An 18,650-nucleotide genomic window follows, 5' to 3' on the forward strand; every position below is an offset into this window, starting at 1 on the left:
AAAAAACTTGCAATAAAAAAGCAAGAACAAAGCGTACTAAAATAAGAAACACACCTTCTCTTTCGTTGTTCATGTGTATCTTTTTCAAATTTCCCCTATTCTAATTCCTGTTGTCGTACAACTTGAATGTAAGGTAAAAACTATGGAATATTAAAAGTTGTACTTCTAATGATTTGGAAACTTTACTAGCATATGTATATGGTTATTACTATGGAATGAAAGGAACTAAATATGTCTTCGACGCAAAAAAAAGAGAGTATATATGTGAGTTTTAAGTACAACAGTCATTGATTCAGCAATTTTATGTATGTTATCAACATGACATAGATACCTTTAGATACAAAAAACACTTATCAATTCAAATGACTTATTTTCCTTATTCTCTGGAAGGAAGCAAATTGAACGCATTCAGTAGCAAAAATCTACAACAATGTATTTTCTAATATAGGATTTTTTACTTTATTGAGCAATTCTTGCCTTTCTTGGGATTGCACCAAAAGGTACAGTTGATCTGCACAAGATGTTGTTCGTGACTGCTGATTATTTGTCTAAACGTGGTGAGAAAGGCATTTTTTCTCCTAAGCATATGATTCTCTGCAGAAAATCTGAAGAGTATGATGTGTAGACAGTATCACAGTTTGGCATACTTTGAAGAAAAATGTTCCCGCTTTGGTTGGAACATTTTAAGTGAAAGTTACATAAATACAAAATTACGTCAAACATTTTGAGTTTCATTTACTCATATAGGTAGTAGTTTCACCAACAACGCTAATTTATTTTCTTGCATCTATCATGTCACTACTTTTGCTGTTATTTTTTATTTTCATGAATTCTTGTATTTCCAAGCGCAAAGTGGTTTCTAAATAAATTTGGTCATATTTGGCCAATGCTAGCATTTCCGTATACTCTTACTTCACTACTCATTTGATTGAAATGTTTATCGAAATGTCGGCTCCATACTTTTACAATAAACTGATTGCAGATTTTATTTTTTTTAGCGTTTTGTTAATTGCAGAAAGATAAATAGTGACATAAGAAACAAGAGCGTATTTTTTTCAGGCAAGTTTCTGTTGTTATATACAATCCTTACTTTCAAGATTTAAATTTTCTAAATATCTTTTGCCATTCCTATCTTTACCGTCTTTCCACTGTTTCACCAATTGAGAAAGGACAAAAGAGAAATGGAAAAAACAGAACAACACATGTTGAAATCTCTTTCTTTAGCAGGATGCAGACATCTTTTGATCAATATGAAACTTAAGTTACTGTCTACCCTGTTAAGATTTCCGTCTGGTGATCTCTTTTTTAAAAACTTGGGCATCACTTTGATGAACTTGGGTTTATTACATCATGTTAACTTGCTTAAAAGCTGGAAACTAAACCATGTGAGTAAGAGTTTTATTTCAAATATTTTGGTTTACATTTCCATTTGCCATTGTTCTCTGCCATTCATTCACATATTTTCATAAGTTTTAACACACTCTTATCAAACAGAAGTTCTAACACCATCTCCTTTTCGCTAACCCACGAAGGTTGCTTCTTACTTGTATTCGCTGGATAATACCTAACCTTTATTTTCCAAATAAATACAGTATTAAATTTAATATTAATTAAATATTTATGAAACACCCAAATATTATATACAACAGTAGATGGTGATTCAGAGAAACATCACACAACTTCTCCCTGGCAGTTACTTTCTTGCAGAAAATCAATAACGGCTATCTCCTATTTTATACACTTCACACTTACTTTTATCTTTCCACCGATTCCCCAATGGTTGTCTCCTATTATATTCTTCACATTTCCTTTTCCCTCAATTATTTTGCGAGACAAACTCGATATCCTCCTTCTACTTTGGTTCAAACTCATGATAGCCATCTCTTCCTAATTCGCTAACCATTCAAACATCAATTCATTTTTTCCTGCTAAAAATTGAAAAAGGACAGCAGCAAAGAAGGAAAAGTTGAATTAGTATTTCAGAAAACATAAAGAAGAACACTTCACTTTTGTTAACATCATATGCTTAGTGTGTTTTACTTTACGTTGGCTTCCGAAATTTTCATTTTTGTTTTATTTGAAATACATTTATGTGATCAAAATTTTTATCTTTACGCAAGGTGTTTCTTCCTTTCTTTTGTTAGGCAGTCAGTCATTTCTTCATCGAAATTTTTATTTTTGTTCTATTTGAAATACATTTATGTGATTACAATTTTTAATTTTATGCAAGGTGTTTCTTTCTTTCTTTTGTTAAGCAGCCAGTCATTTCTTCGTCTCTTCTTAGATTTTATTACTTTGACTATTTACAAAGAAAGAATTGTTTGGATTTGCTCAAGTATAAACTGGGTATAATCCTTATTTATCATTTTGCCTTGGCATACTCTTGAGAATCTGTTTGCATTGAATATATCAACGCCACAAATGCAATTAATTTTCCGGAAATATCATATTTTACCTGTTAATAATAGCAATTACAAATTGTTCAAGATTACATGCTACATAGTCCTTATTGTCAATATTCCATTGTGTTTTTTTTGCACTGAATAATTTGATTTGCACATCCCATAACCATCTTTGTGACCTATTTGTTTTTAATATCTGACTTCACCAAACATTTCAAATTTTAATATATTCAATTTTTTCAATACTTTATAACAGGTTTAATGGAATTGGTATCTGCTATTGTTAAAAAAATTAATGTTTCAACGAATGTTCAGCCGGAAATTACACTACTGCGGCAGCTTCTACCAGTTTTAGCTCGACAAGAGAGGATGCTTAAAATAAAACTGAAGAGATATGCAACAACAGTTCGATGTAACCAGAAGAATGATGAATTGGTTGATATTAAAAAACGCAGATATCATTATGCCAGATTGAAGCGGAAGGTCGTATTAATTCAAAAGAAATATGCCAATCAGCCACAAAAGAAAATACTCCTGCTACTACGATTTGTGAAACGATTCACAAAATTGATGAAGTTACGACACTGCATAAGGAGACACATGTTCACTCAACAAAATGGTATGTTGTTACTCATCAAGATATCTCTCTTAACGATAATGCCTAAGTGGTTATTTATACTCTTAAATTGATGTGTGAATATAGAAAACTAGAATAGTGGTGTTCATAAGATTAGCAGGACCTTATGATGCTTCAATTCCAGTAGCACCATTGAACAAATTATGTCTCTTCTTTGGTTTGTACATAATCTAATCCCATCTGGATCCTTTCACCATGAATCCCAAATTGTGGTATTGTTGTACATCTAAATATTCTACGCATATTTGCTTTCGCGAAGCGACATCTCTTGCAGTTCGCATCTTACTTTATATACTAAAGAATAGTTGTAAATACATTGCAGGAGACCTATGTATCCTGCGACATCATACACCAAAAGACGAAGCAAATGAAGTATCGGTTTATATGTGTTCTCAAAGCAGTAGAACTATACAAAACAATCTTCAACATACAGGTACACATTATTGGGTACAATACAGGTACATATTTTTTGTTTGTTACGAAATTTTCAAACATAACAAAAGCAGGAGTTAAAGGGTAAAAGGCACATTATTATCTGTGCATAACATGTTCAAAGATATCATACTAAAATACTATAGAAAACAGTAAGTCTCCTGATATGGAAACACAAAGGGGAAAACAATTCTATACAATTTCTGCTTAAATAAACTAAATCCTACTTCAAAAGTACCAAATTGGAACAAATGTTGCATGTTGCTCAACTTAGCAGAAAATGCAATCAACGGGCTTCAGTTTGAATGTCCAGTGTTCTTTGCAATATAAATTGTCCTTGGTACACGAAAAGACTTGCTGGTGTGGCTATATAAATCCTCATTATCCATTTCACTCATTTCGGACCTGTTTCAATCCAATACTCAATAACATGGAGGTCTTTAACATTAGAGGTTCTCTGCACTTTCTACTGACATACAAATCTTAAATGACTTCAAAGACAGCTCGCAAACTCCTAATATATCTGCAAGACATATCAATAACATTAGACTTGAAAGACAATTCATATTGATATTGAAATTTCTATTTGGCAGGTCATAATACAACAAGTTGAAATTTTGGACCTCCTACAAACACCTGCTAATATTGTGGTGCCATTTTATGGTATGAAGAACGGACAAAAAAAACTAAACAGACAACACGGCCAAAATTCTCATTTTGTTGTATGGAAGGCCGTGTAAGACTACCGTTAATGAGCCAACCCCCGCCCTATCTCAAATATCTTTTAAGCACAGATTCTGGACAACTTGGTATCAGTTTTCGAAAAAATATCAGAGTTTATAACTCTATGTTCGCATTTACATCTATGGGAGGCCGAGTTGACAGAAGCATCAATCGTTCAAAGGGCCCATATGTTTTCAGGATGAGTGGTCAAAATTATCATCACATTGGCTCTCTGTTGCCGGAAAGTGGGAAAAAACCACAGTTTGCCCAGCTCTATATATATGATACTGAAAATGAGATACATAACAGAATGAATAGTCTGCTCCGTAAAGAAGTTGATCCTAAAATTGTTCAGGGCTTATCTGAAATGCCGGACGAGCATAATATTTTGGCAAAAACATTTCGAATGGCAAGGGATAGATATAAACAACATCCTGAATCTGTTTTTCGTCTACGGCTCCTATCTGATAGGACAAGAGATGGCCGACAATACATTATACCCACAACTTCTGAAGTTACGGGATTAATAATTGGTGATCTTACTGATGAAAATTTCCAGCGAGATGTTATAGTAGAACATCGGAAAAACGGACTTCAAAGAATCACAGATTTACACCCAAGTTTCATGTCTATGACTTACCCATTAATACACCCATATGGTGAAGATGGATATAGGCTTGGAATTCTTTTGACAGATGTAATCAACAAAACTTTCGCGAGAGAACAGTTGACAATGAGACAGTTCTACTGCTTCAGGATACAACAAAGACTTAACGAAGCGCACACTCTTCTACAAGCTGGTAGACTATTGCAGCAGTACATCGTGGATGGTTACATGGCAATTGGACAAGAGAGCGATGACAGCCGGGTTGATATCATATGCAGAGTTTTTCAAATAAAATTGTTCCAGCTAATGCAAGATCTAAAAAAGAAGCAGCCTTTTGGAAAAATAATTGCATGTAAGTAAACTCATTCAGTACATAATGCACACATTACTAATATCATAAATATGCATGAAAGAAGAGTTAGTAACAAGTCTTTTTAATGTTAGTAATTCTCATTGTTATGAAAACTATAATTTCTTAGTTTATATATCCTAAAGGCTAAATGTTTTAACAAGTTCGTCATAATCCAACAACTTAGTCGTACATAATTTTAATATACATGGCATTCACATCAATGTGTTCATCCGACTTTTGTAACAATATAATGCAGCGTGCATATGTGGGATAGTAAAGGATCTTGAAAAACTAAGCAAGAAAAATATTTAAACTGTTAATGATGCTATTTTCACAAAATCGAATCAGACGATTTTAGAAAATTCTATTATGAAATGTATTTATATGCATGTATAGAAGTTCTATTAGACTTATATTTGATAACTTTAAAAAAAATACATAGATGGCAAGTGAAAGCAAAAGAACCAAGGAATAACTACTAAGTTAGAAGGAAGTTACATAACTCTTTAGGAGCGATGATATTCGCAGGTACCTAATCGAGTTGGCGAGCACACAACGATACCAACTACCCCACCCCAGTCTGAATAGCAAGCCTAGCTACAAATCCAAGCATGAAAAATTATTTCACCACTAATACATAATTATAGGACTTAATAACAGAAGAGAATAGATTATTTAGAGTATATATTCATATACCATCCTAAGCTATAAGCCCACCATTAACCAGGATTGGCAATGGAGTAATTGTCAAGAGCCACTAAATGTCCTGCCAATGTTCAGATAAGAATCCTTGACGTATCATACATTTGTTGAGATTACTTTTTTTCTAGCACAAATGCACAGACAACAGTTTTTATTCTTATCACCAAATCCTTTTTATCATAGCAGATTGAATCTCAATCTTAATCCACGTGAACTTTTAATACTGAAAAACATAGAATAATTGCATAGTATAGCGTCTGCATATGTTGGCAAAAGAATGTCTATTGCATATCTTTTCTACCTGCATCCTAACCATAACCTTATACTATCCATTTACAGGTTTATATACAATTGAGTTTCATAAAAGAGGTTTACCTCATGCGCATATATTGCTATTCCTGCATCCCACATGAAAAAGCCCCTCCGCAGATCATATTGATAGAATAATAGCAGCAGAAATACCTGATTTGAAAGTTGATCCTAACGGTTATAATGCTGTTAAGAACTTTATGATGCATGGACCTTGCGGAGAACTGAATCCACATTGCCCATGTATGAGGCAAGGAAAGTGCACGAAGCATTTTCCGAAGAAATTCAATGATCGGACAACTTTTGATTCACATGGATTTCCTATTTATCGGAGAAGGAACACAGGTGTTCAAGTCAAGAAAAATGGTGCCAACTTAGACAATAGATATGTTGTCCCTTACAATAGGAATTTGCTTGTCAAATATGATGCACATATAAATGTCGAATTATGCAATTACTCAAGGTCTGTGAAGTACCTGTTCAAGTATGTCCATAAAGGGTCTGATAGAGCAACTTCAACTATAGAATCTACCAATACTGGTGCAGAAAATGATGAGATAAAAAAATATCTAGACTACAGATACATATCAGCTACAGAAGCTTGCTGGAGGATCTTTAAATTTGACATACATTATAGAAAGCCGTCAGTTGAGCGTTTGCCTTTCCATTTACAGGGAAAAAATACAATAATATTCGAAGAAGAAAAGTGAGTAGAAAGCGTGCTTAGCATACCGGACATAGAAAAAACAAAATTCACAGAATGGTTTGAGGCGAACAAAAGAAATGATGATGCACGAGAGCTGAAATATTCTGATTTTCCTACGCGTTGGGTCTGGAATGCAAAAGACAAAACTTGGAATATAAGGCAAAGTAGGAAGGCAGTTGGTAGAATTTACTTCGCACATCCTGCAAGTGGGGAACGTTTTTATATGAGAATTTTGCTTAACTTTGTGAAAGGAAGCATTTCCTTTGAAAGCATCAGAACAATAAATGGAGTGGAGTATAAAAATTATAGAGATGCATTCTACGCGTTAGGATTATTAGATGATGATAAAGAGTGGAATGACTGCTTAGTTGAGGCTGCACTTTGGGCGACAGGAAATGAATTGAGTCATCTATTTGTAACGATACTTATTCACTGCCAGGTATCTGATTCACCAAATTTTGGAAGAACAACTGTGGAATTTTATCAGACGATATAACATCATTGCAGAGCAAGAGATTTCAATTGAAAAATTTACAGTTAGCTGAAAACCAAGTAAAAGCATACACGTTATTTTAGATTGAAACCATCCTATTAAAGATGGGAAAAAGTTTGAAAGACATAGATGGAATGCCACTTCCAGATTCTGCATTACTGCGAGATGTGGTGTCACGACCCAAAATTTTACCACAGGCGTCGTGATGGCACCTAGTCTCTAAGACTAAGTAAGCCGATTTCAACGATATTTTTGAAGCCATTTTTTTTAAAGTAATCAAAACTAACAGCGGAAATAATTATGATATACAACCTCCCAAGACTGGTAGTACTGAGTCACGAACTCTAACTGGATACACAGAATGATCACGAGGACCGAATATACAATATTGTTTGATTACAAGTTAACAGTACAATGAAATGAAAAGACTCCAAGTGACTGCGACGACCAAGCAGCTCTAACTTGAATCCTTATGATCCCGCTTTAACTCCGCTCAAGTCCGTTATCTTCAATACATGACTCTGCACAAAAATGTGCAGAAGTGTAGTATGAGTACGCCACGGTCGGTACACGGTAAGTATCAAGACTAACCTCAATGGAGTAGAGATGAGGTACACTCAAGACACTCACTAGTCTAATAATTTGTGCAATATAATATACAAAATAATAGGAAACAAATAATAATAAGGGCAGAATAAAGCAATCAGTTATATGTACAACAGACAACAAGAATACCATTAATATCACTCAATAATTAATAAACACAATTACACCTAATTAAATCAAGTCTTTCAAATAAATGTCTTTCACATATAATTCTTCTAGATAACTCTCTTCTAAATATAATTTTCTAAAATAATTATTTTTCAAATATAATTCTTTCAACAAATCTTTTCAAATATAATTTTTTCAAATACAATTCTTTCATATAATACTTTCTAAGTAAAAATCCTTCCAAATAAATATTTTGAATATAATTCTTTTAATTAAAAAGTCACCATGTGACACCTCATTTCATAATCATAAAAATACGGGTCTCAGCCCATTTTCATATTTTCACGGCACCTAGTGCCCATAATTAAATTATCATATTTTTCCGGCACCTCGTGCCCTCATTTTATCTCACAACTGCACGGACAATTCACGTGCCAAATATCATTACCATTTCATCACAGCACCTCGTGCCCACATTTCATATCACAACTGCACGGATAATTCACGTGCCAAATATCATCATTATTTACTCACGGCATCTCGTGCCAACATTTTAATTTATAATCCGCCTGGCAATAGCCACAGGTTCTCAATTTCAACATAAAACAGATTGTTATCAATTTACTATCAACAAGACCAATTGCACAAGGCATAAAATTAAACACAAGAAAAATCACAACATCACATACAATTCATCAACACCACAACCACACATCATCACATATCGTCCCTGACAATAGCCACCATTATCGCTCATATTGCCACCCTTATCACTCCTATAGCCACCCTTATCGCTCAGTCCAGACAATATCAATAGCCACCCTTATCGCTCTTATTGCCACCCTTATCGCTCCTACAACTACCCTTATCTCTCCGCCCAGACAATATTCCAAAAAATACAACAACAGTGAAATGCCGCCCTTATAACCACATAATATCAACGGTGAAATGCCACTCTTATCTCCCCAAAATAACAACTCACACAACACAACAATTTACACGGAAAATTATCACAGCAACATAACAAAAATCAATTCATATCACAATTTGCCCAATGGCCACAACCAAATTCCAAAGCTACAACCAAGTCAATTAATTTCACAACAAATAGCCAAAAGCTCCAAACAATGCGTACAACACCCAAAAATAATCAATAGAGATAGAAATTACTCAACATAAAGCAAAGTCTTCATTAAAATTAAATTTTTAATAATTATATAAACACCTCTTCTTAAGCCCATTTTATTAAATGTTTGCAGAGGGGAAAATCCAAAATGAAATTAAATTCCAATAATTATCAAACCAGCAAATTCACAAAATTTCATAAATAATCAAATAACAATCATATCAAATTGCCATATAACAACAAAGTTAACAACAAGGATTTAGGCACGACAAGTAGATGATTAAATATATGCCAACAATTATCCAATTTACTACACAATATGCTCAAGACTTTAACTCAATAAAATTTGCACATAAAAACCAAGTACGTACTTGTCACCTCGCGTACATGGTTTTCAATTACACAAATTATACATAAGACTCAATGCCTAAGGGGAAACTCCCCCACTCGAGGTTAAGCAAGACACTTACCTCGACTTGCTCCAATTTAAATCAAGTAGTATGCCTTTTTCTCGATTTTTTCAACTCCGATCGACTCGAATCTAGTCATAATTAATTCGATACAGTCAACAAAAATTATAGAATCAATTCCATAAGAAAATACTACATTTTTCAATAAAAATCTGAAATTAACTCAAACATTCACACGTGGGCCCACGTCTCGGAATCCGGTGAAAGTTACAAAATACGAACATCCATTCACTCACGAGTTCAACCATACTAAAATTATCAAATTCCGATATCATTGCGTCCCTCAAATCGTGATTTTTTATTTTGAAAGTTTTCTTCAAAACTAACATTTTCCTCAATTCAAAACACAAATTAAATGATAAAAATAAAGATAAAAATCGTGGAATATATTAAATACTAAGTGAAGAACAGTTACCCAATTGAATATCTTGAAAAACCCACCAAGAATCGCTCAAAACCGAGCTCTATAAGTCAAAATGTGATAAAAATGGCCTAACCCTCGATTTGGAAATCTTATATTCTGCCCAGGTGATTGTGCATCGCGAATTCGGAGAAAGGATTGCGTTCGTGAAGAAGAAAAATGAACTGCCCAGTTGTGCTTCGCGAACTCACTGACGGGCTAACTCACTGAACCTGATAGCATATTCTGACACTGTCATAGTGCCCTGACGCAACCGTTCAAACTCTGCGCGCCACGCATCTCTGAGAGTCTGGGGAACAATCTCTTTCAAGAATATTTCCGAAAATTGAGCCCAAGTTGGTGGTGTGGCATCAGCTGGTCTACCTTCTTCATAGATTTTCCACCACCGATACGCTGCGCCTGACAGTTGAAATGTAGTAAAGGCAATTCCGCTCACCTCCACAATACCCATGGTGTGGAGAATACGGTGACAATTTTCCAAAAATTCTTAGGCATCCTCTGTAGTTGTGCCACTGAAAGTAGGTGGATTATACCTCTTACACCTTTCAAGTCTTTTTTGTTCTTCTTCTGATGCCTCGGGCCTGACCTCAAGTCGAACCGGAATAACAGGTTGTACCGGTACTAAACCTGGAACCTGACCAACACGAACCTACTGCTCTAGAGTTGTGATAGGAGTCTGATCTACTCCACCAATCTGCGGAATGTTTGGTGCAACAGAGATCAATCCCGCCTGAGTTAATGTACCAAACATACTGAGGAACTGTGCTAAGGTCTCCTGAAGTCCGGGGGTAACAACAGGTGCTTCTGGTACCTGTCCCTCAACTGGAGCTACTAGTGGCTCCTCAACTGTTGTTTTGACAGGTGCTCTAGTCGCAGCACATGCCCTTCCTCAACCTCTACCTCGGCCTCTACCTCGGCCCTGGCCTCTTGCAGCCCTAGCAGTATGTGCGGATGCCTGCTCAGCTAACCCAGCAGTACGTGTCCTCACCATCTGTGAGAGAATGGAGATACAAAGGTTCAAATTCCAAATTAAACAAATTCCGCACGACAGGAATGAAAGAAATGAAAATTTTCTAACAGTTCTGTAGCCTCTCGAAGATAAGTACAGACGTCTCCGTACCGATTCGCAAGACTCTACTAGACTCGTACGTGACTCATAGAACCTATAAACCTAGAGCTCTTATTCCAACTTGTCACGACCCAAAATCCCACCACAGGCGTCGTGATGGCACCTAGTCTCTAACACTAGGTAAGCCGATTTCAATTACATTTTTGAAGCCATTGTTTTTTTAAAGTCATCAAAACTTAAAATGGAAATAATTACGATATACAACCTCCCAAGACTGGTAGTACTGAGTCACGAACTCTAACTAGATAGATAGAATGATCACGAGGACCGAATATACAATACTGTTTGATTACAAGTTAACAGTATAATAAAATGAAAAGACTACAAGGGACTGCGACGACCAAGCAGCTCTACCTTGAATCCTTACGATCCCGCTTTAACTCCGCTCAAGTCCGTTATCTTCAATACCTGGCTCTGCACAAAAATGTGCAGAAGTGTAGTATGAGTACGCCATGGTCGGTACCCAGTAAGTATCAAGACTAACCTCAATGGAGTAGAGACGAGGTACAGTCAGGACACTCACTAGTCTAATAATCTGTGCAATATAATATACAAAATAATAGAAAACAAATAATAATAATAAGGGCAGGATAAAGCAACCAGTTATATTCACAACAAACAACAAGAATACCATTAATATCACTCCACAATTAATAAACACAATTACACCCAATTAAATCAAGTCTTTCAAATAAATATCTTTCACATATAATTCTTCCAGATAACTCTCTTTTAAATATAATTTTCTCAAATAATTATTTTTCAAATATAATTCTTTCAATAAATCTTTTCAAATATAATTTTCTCAAATAAATATCTTTCAAATACAATTCTTTCATATAATACTTTCTAAGTAAATATCCTTCCAAATAAATATTTTGAATATAATTCTTTCAATTATAAAGTCACCATGTGACACCTCATTTCATAATCATAAAAATACGGGTCTCAACCCATTTTCATATTTCCACGGCACCTGTTACCTCGTGCCCTCATTTCATCTCACAACTGCACGAACAATTCACGTGCCAAATATCATTACCATTTCATCACAGCACCTCGTGCCCACATTTTATATCACAACTGCACGGACAACTCACGTGCCAAATATCAACATTATTTACTCACGACATCTCGTGCCCACATTTCAATTTATAATCCACCTGACAATAGCCACAAGTTCTCAATTTCAACATAAAACAAATTGTTATCAATTTAATATCAACAAGACCAATTGCACAAGGCATAAAAATAAACACAAGAAAAGTCACAATATTACATAAAAATCATCAACACCACAACCCCACATCATCACATATCGTCCCTGCCAATAGCCACCCTTATCGCTCCTATTGCCACCCTTATCACTCTTATAGCCACCCTTATCGCTCTGCCCAGACAATATCAATTGCTACCCTTATCGCTCTTATTGCCACCCTTATCGCTCCTAAAACCACCCCTATCGCTCCGCCCAGAAAATATTCCAACAAACACAATAACAGTAAAATGCCACCCTTATAACCACATAATATCAACGGTGAAATGCCACTCTTATCTCCCCAAAATAAAAGCTCACACAACACAACAATTTACACGGGAAATTATCACAGCAACATAACAAAAATCAATTCATATCACAATTTTTCCAATGGCCACAACCAAATTTCAAAGCTACAACCAAGTCAATTAATTTCACAACAAATAACCAAAAGCTCCACACAATGCGTACAACATCCAAAAACAATCAATAGAGGTAGAAATTACTCAACATAAAGCAAAGTCTTCATAAAAATCAAATTTTCAATAATTATATAAACACCTCTTCTTAAGCTCATTTAATTAATTGTTTGCAGAGGGAAAAATTCAAAATGAAATTAAATTCCAATAATTATCAAACCAGCAAATTCACGAAATTTCATAAATAATAAAATAACAATCACATCAAATTGTCATATAACAACAAAGTCAACAACAAGAATTTAGGCACGACAAGTAGATGATTAAATATATGCCAACAATTATCCAATTTACTACACAATATGCTCAAGACTTTAACTCAATAAAATTTGCACATATAAACCAAGTACGTACTCGTCACCTCGCGTACATGATTTTCAATTACACAAATTACACATAAAACTCAATGCCTAAGGGGAAATTCCCCCACTCGAGGTTAAGTAAGAGACTTACCTCGACTTGCTCCAATTTAAATCAAGTAGTATGCCTTTTTCTCGATTTTTCCAACCCCGATTGACTCGAATCTGGCCATAATTAATTCTATACAGTCAACAAAAATTATAGAATCAATTCCATAAGAAAGTACTACATTTTTCAATAAAAATCTGGAATTAACTCAAAATTTTGCTTGTGGGGCCCACGCCTCGGAATCCGGCGAAAGTTACGAAATACGAACACTCATTCACTCACGAGTTCAACCATACTAAAATCATCAAATTCCGATATCATTTCATCCCTCAAATCATGATTTTCTATTTTGAAAGTTTTCTTCAAAACCAACATTTTCCTCAACTCAAAACACAAATTAAATGATAAAAATGAAGATACAAATCGTGGAATATATTAAATACTAAGTGAAGAACACTTACCCAATTGAATTGCTTGAAAAACCAACCAAGAATCGCTCAAACCCGAGCTCTATAAGTCAAAATGTGATAAAAATGGCCTAACCCTCGATTTGGAAATCTTATATTCTGCCCAGGTGATTGTGCATCGCGAACGAGGAGAAAGGATCGCGTTCGCGAAGAAGAAAAATGAACTGCCCAGTTGTGCTTCGCGAATGCGGAGAGGGAAAATCGAATGGCCCACCTCTGACTTACGCGAACACGAGCAAAGGGCCGCTCACGCGAAGAATAAGAACAGGAAACCTTCGCGAACGCGAAGAAGAAACATGAGGCTGCCATGAAGAGCTTCGCGAACGCGGGTGCTAATCGCGAACGCGGTGGAGGAAAAGACAAACCTTCGCGAACGCGATGGGCTGAACGCGAACGCGAAGAAGAAGTATAAGGTGGTCAGCAGTAACACTTCGCGAACGCGAAGAAGAACACCAGAAAACAGAAACAACAGTTCAAACAATAGAAGGAAATGGTCTGTAGCCCATCCGAAATACACCCGAGGCCCTCGAGACCCCATCTATACATACCAACAAGTTCCACAACCTAACATGGACTTGCTCGAGGTCTCAAATCACATCAAATAATGCCGAAAATATAAATCGCACCACGAATCAAACTTATGAACTTCGAAAACTCGTGCCGAAACCTATCAAAGCAACCCAGAATGATGTCAAATTTTGCAGGCACGTCTCAAATGAAATAACGGAGCTATTCCAACTCTCGAAATCATATTCCAACTATGATATCAAAAAGTCAACCCCCCTGTCAAACTTTCCAAAATTTTGAGTTTTGCCATTTCAAGCTTAGTTCCACTACGGACCTCTAAATAATTTTCCAGACACGCTCCCAAATCCAAAATTATCATACGGAGCTAACGGAACCGACGAAACTCCATTTCGGAGTCGTCCTCACACAGTTCCGACTACGGTCAGAATCCTAAGACTTAAGCTTCCTTTTTAGGGACTAAGTATCCCAAATCACTCTGAATCATCCGTAAATCAAACTCGACCACACACGCGGGTCATAATACATATTGTGAGGCTAATCGAGACCTTAAGTCACTGAACGGGACGTAAATTCTTAAAACGATAAGTCGGGTCGTTACATGTGGGAAAGCGTATGCTCAATTAGGAGCTAGACTATGACAAAGAGGAGCTAAATATACTGCATGACAAAGCATTCGCTCTCTTAAATGATTGCCAAAAGTGAGCTTATGATACAATAATAACATCAGTTGAGAATGAACAAGGACGATTATTTTTTATAAATGGACATGGTGGTACTAGAAAGACATTTGTGTGGAATACATTAATTTCAAAGCTCATATCACAATCAAAAATAGTTCTTCCCGTTGCTACTTCTCGAATAGCAACTTTGTTATTACCAAATGGTTGGAACGCTCGTTCATGCTTCTATATTCCTTTGGACGTTACTGTAGAGTCCATTTGTGAAATAAAATAAGGCACCCAGTTAGCTGAACATCTCAACAGAACTTCTTTAATCATTTGGGATGAAGCCCCAATGGCAAATAAGTTATGTTTTGAAGCATTAGATAAGACGTTGAGAGATATCCTGCGGGTGAGGTATGAAAATAGCTCTAACAAACCTTTTGGAGGCCTTACAGTCGTATGTGGTGGTGATTTTCGCCAGATATTACCTGTTATTCTAAAGGTTACCCGAGCTGATATTATTGATGAATCACTAAACTCCTCTTATTTGTGGCCATTTTTCACAATATATGAATTGAAGAAAAATATGCGACTATGCAATGGAAAAGTAAGAGATTACGAGGCTGATAAAATTGCTACTTTTGACAAATGGTTGCTACAGGTTGTGTAATATGGCCAAATTTTCATGACATTTTCCATGACATAATATCCATTATAACAAATTTGTAGTTCATGACATTTTCAATGACATAATATCCATTATAACAAATTTGTGGATCATGATATTTGTCATGACATAATATCCATTATTAGGACAAGGATTTCTTGCTATAAATAGAGGAGTTTCTCCTCATTTGTAAGCACACCAATTCAAGAGCTTTTCACTCTTGTCTTTCTTTCTCCTTCTTTATTTTATTATAGAGTATTTTGTAAGAGAGTGAGTGTTGGGAAACACTTGTGTGAACCCTTTCTTTGGAGTGATCTTGCGAGGTTATTCTCTTGGGGTATTTGGGATTAATTAGAGTATTTACTCTAATTTTGTACTCTTTTTTGTACTCTTGTTGGTATAGTGAAATTGCTCCTCTCTGCTGATGGACGTAGGTCACCTTGACCGAACCACGTTAAATTTGTGTCTTCTTTATATTCTTTAATTGTCGTTATTATCAACTTTCATTGTCTTTGTTATTGTCATTATACCGTTGTTTGGATAAATTTCGCACTACCCGAGTTCTCGATCCTAACAAATTGGTATTAGAGCCAGATCTAACCGGGTTAGTTTAAATAGCCAAAATGACTCTAACAAAGTCTTATGTTGAGAAATTTGACCGAAGTGCAAACTTCGAAATGTGGCAATTAAAGATGGAAGCTATCCTAATTCAGGATGGCTTAGATTTGGCATTGCAAGGAAAGGAGAAGATGCCGGATAAAATGACGGACGAGAAATTTGCCGTCATAGACAAAAAGGCAAAAGCAGGTATTATTTTAAATCTTTCAAATGAGGTTTTGCGTGAAGTTATAGCAGAAAGCTCAGCCAAAGGCATATGGGAAAAGCTTAAAACCCTATATATGAAAAGAACAGTAGAAAACAGGCTTTACCTAAAGCAAAAACTCTACACTTTTCGTATGGCTGAAGGTACTTCTATACTTACTCATCCTGATACTTTTGATTCTCTTCTTATGGATTTAAGTAACATAGATGCTGGTATCAAAGATGAGGATCAAGTTGTGTTATTGCTTGTTTCCTTACCCCTGTCGTTTAAACATATAAGAGATACTATGTTTTTTGGAAAGGATAATATCTCTTATAAAGATATCAAATCTATTTTGAAATCAAAAGAACAAATAGATAGAGATATTACTGGGGAAACTAGTAGGAACCAAAGGGAAGGCTTATTCATAAGAGGTAGATCCAATAAGAAAGATTCAAGTAGTGAGAAACCTAAATCAAGGTCAAAATCCAGATACAGAAATGTCATGTGCAAATATTGTCATAAGAAATGTCACATTATTTCTGAATGCTTTAAATTGAAAAACAAAGAAAAGCATACAGAAAAAAATATTGAACACAAAAATACTGACACTGCCGAAGCAAGTGTAGCTGCTGATGAGACTCAGGGAACTATTTTTTAGCAACTAATAATAGTTTCAAATCTAATAATGAGTGGATTTTAGATTCGGGTTGTTCTTATCATATGTATCCCAGTCGGAATTTATTTACCACATATGAATCTATTGGAGGTGGAGTTGTCTTGATGGGAAATAATGCTGCCTGCAAAGTTATTGGAAAAGGTACAGTCCGAATCAAAATGCACGATGGTGTGGTGAGAACTCTCACCGATGTTAGACATGTTCCTGACTTGAAGAAAAATCTCATCTCTTTGGGCACTCTAGAATCTCTTGGGTGCAAGTACACAGGTGAAGGTGGAATTTTGCAAATTTCTCATGGTGCTCTTGTGATCATGAAAGCACGGAGATCTGGTACGTTGTATACTCTTTTGGGATCTACTGTTACAGGTGCTGCTATAGTTTCAATATCGGATAAATCAGATTCTGACATCACCAAATTGTGGCATATGCGATTGGGGCATATGGGTGAAAAAGGTCTTTCCATCCTCAGCAAAAGAGGTCTCTTATGTGGCCAAAGTACCGAAAATATGGAGTTCTGTGAACATTGTGTGTCCGGGAAGCAGAAAATAGTCAGCTTCAAATCTCCAGCGATTCATAGACCAAAAGGTACTTTGGATTACATTCATTCAGATCTTTGGGGTCCTTCATGTACCCAATCAAAAGGTGGTGCCAGGTATATGTTAACTTTCATTGATGATTATTCAAGAAAAGTTTGGGTTTATTTCCTGAAAAATATAAATGATGTTTTCTTAAATTACAAACAATCGAAAATTTTGATTGAGAAGCAAACAGGAAAACAGGTTAAGCGGCTTAGAACAGATAATGGCTTGGAATTTTGTAATGATGAATTCAACGAATTTTGCAAGAATGAAGGAATTTCTCGACATCGTACTGTGAGAATGAAACCTCAGCAAAATGGTGTGGCAGAAAGGATGAATAGAACTCTTCTGGAAAGGGCTCGTTGCATGATTTCAAATGCTGGATTGACAAATGCCTTTTGGGCAGAAGCTATCTCTACAGCTTGTTATATTGTCAACCGTGCTGCTTCTGCACCTTTGAACTTTAAGACTCTAGAGGAAGTGTGGTCAGGTACTCCTGCTAATTATTCTGATTTAAAGATATTTGATTGCCCTGCATACATGCATGTAAATGATGGAAAATTAGAGCCAAGGGCTAAAAAGTGCATTTTCCTTGGGTATGCATCTGGGGTGAAAGGATACCGACTATGGTATTCTGATCCCATGGCACCAAAATTTATAATTAGCAGAGATGTAACCTTTGATGAATCCTCTATGTTACATTCTATAAAAGAGTCTTCTAGTTCTTATGATACAGATAATAAGGAAAGTGTACACAAAACCAGGTGGAGATTGAGATTGGCATTCTTTCTGAGCCAAGCTCATCAACTTTGGAGCAAAATACAGTTAAAACTCCTGAAGTTGAGACAGAAGCTGAAATTCCTGAAGTTGAGACAGAAGCTGAAATTCCTGAAGTTGAG

General features: G+C 35.7%; 1 protein-coding gene and 1 long non-coding RNA gene across 2 annotated transcripts in view; one reads left to right on the forward strand and one right to left on the reverse strand.

The window, feature by feature from the left end:
- Positions 1–18,650, reverse strand: part of LOC104097776 (uncharacterized) — a 121,538-nt gene that overhangs the window by 35,775 nt on the left and 67,113 nt on the right. The gene's annotated exons all lie outside the window — the stretch shown is intronic.
- LOC138895131 (uncharacterized) lies at positions 2,196–3,396 on the forward strand. The gene is made up of 2 exons (XR_011409333.1): positions 2,196–3,021; positions 3,362–3,396. It is a non-coding gene; the product is annotated as an uncharacterized lncRNA (long non-coding RNA).

Source organism: Nicotiana tomentosiformis, chromosome 7, assembly GCF_000390325.3.
Source record: "Nicotiana tomentosiformis chromosome 7, ASM39032v3, whole genome shotgun sequence".
Lineage (NCBI taxonomy): Eukaryota > Viridiplantae > Streptophyta > Magnoliopsida > Solanales > Solanaceae > Nicotiana > Nicotiana tomentosiformis.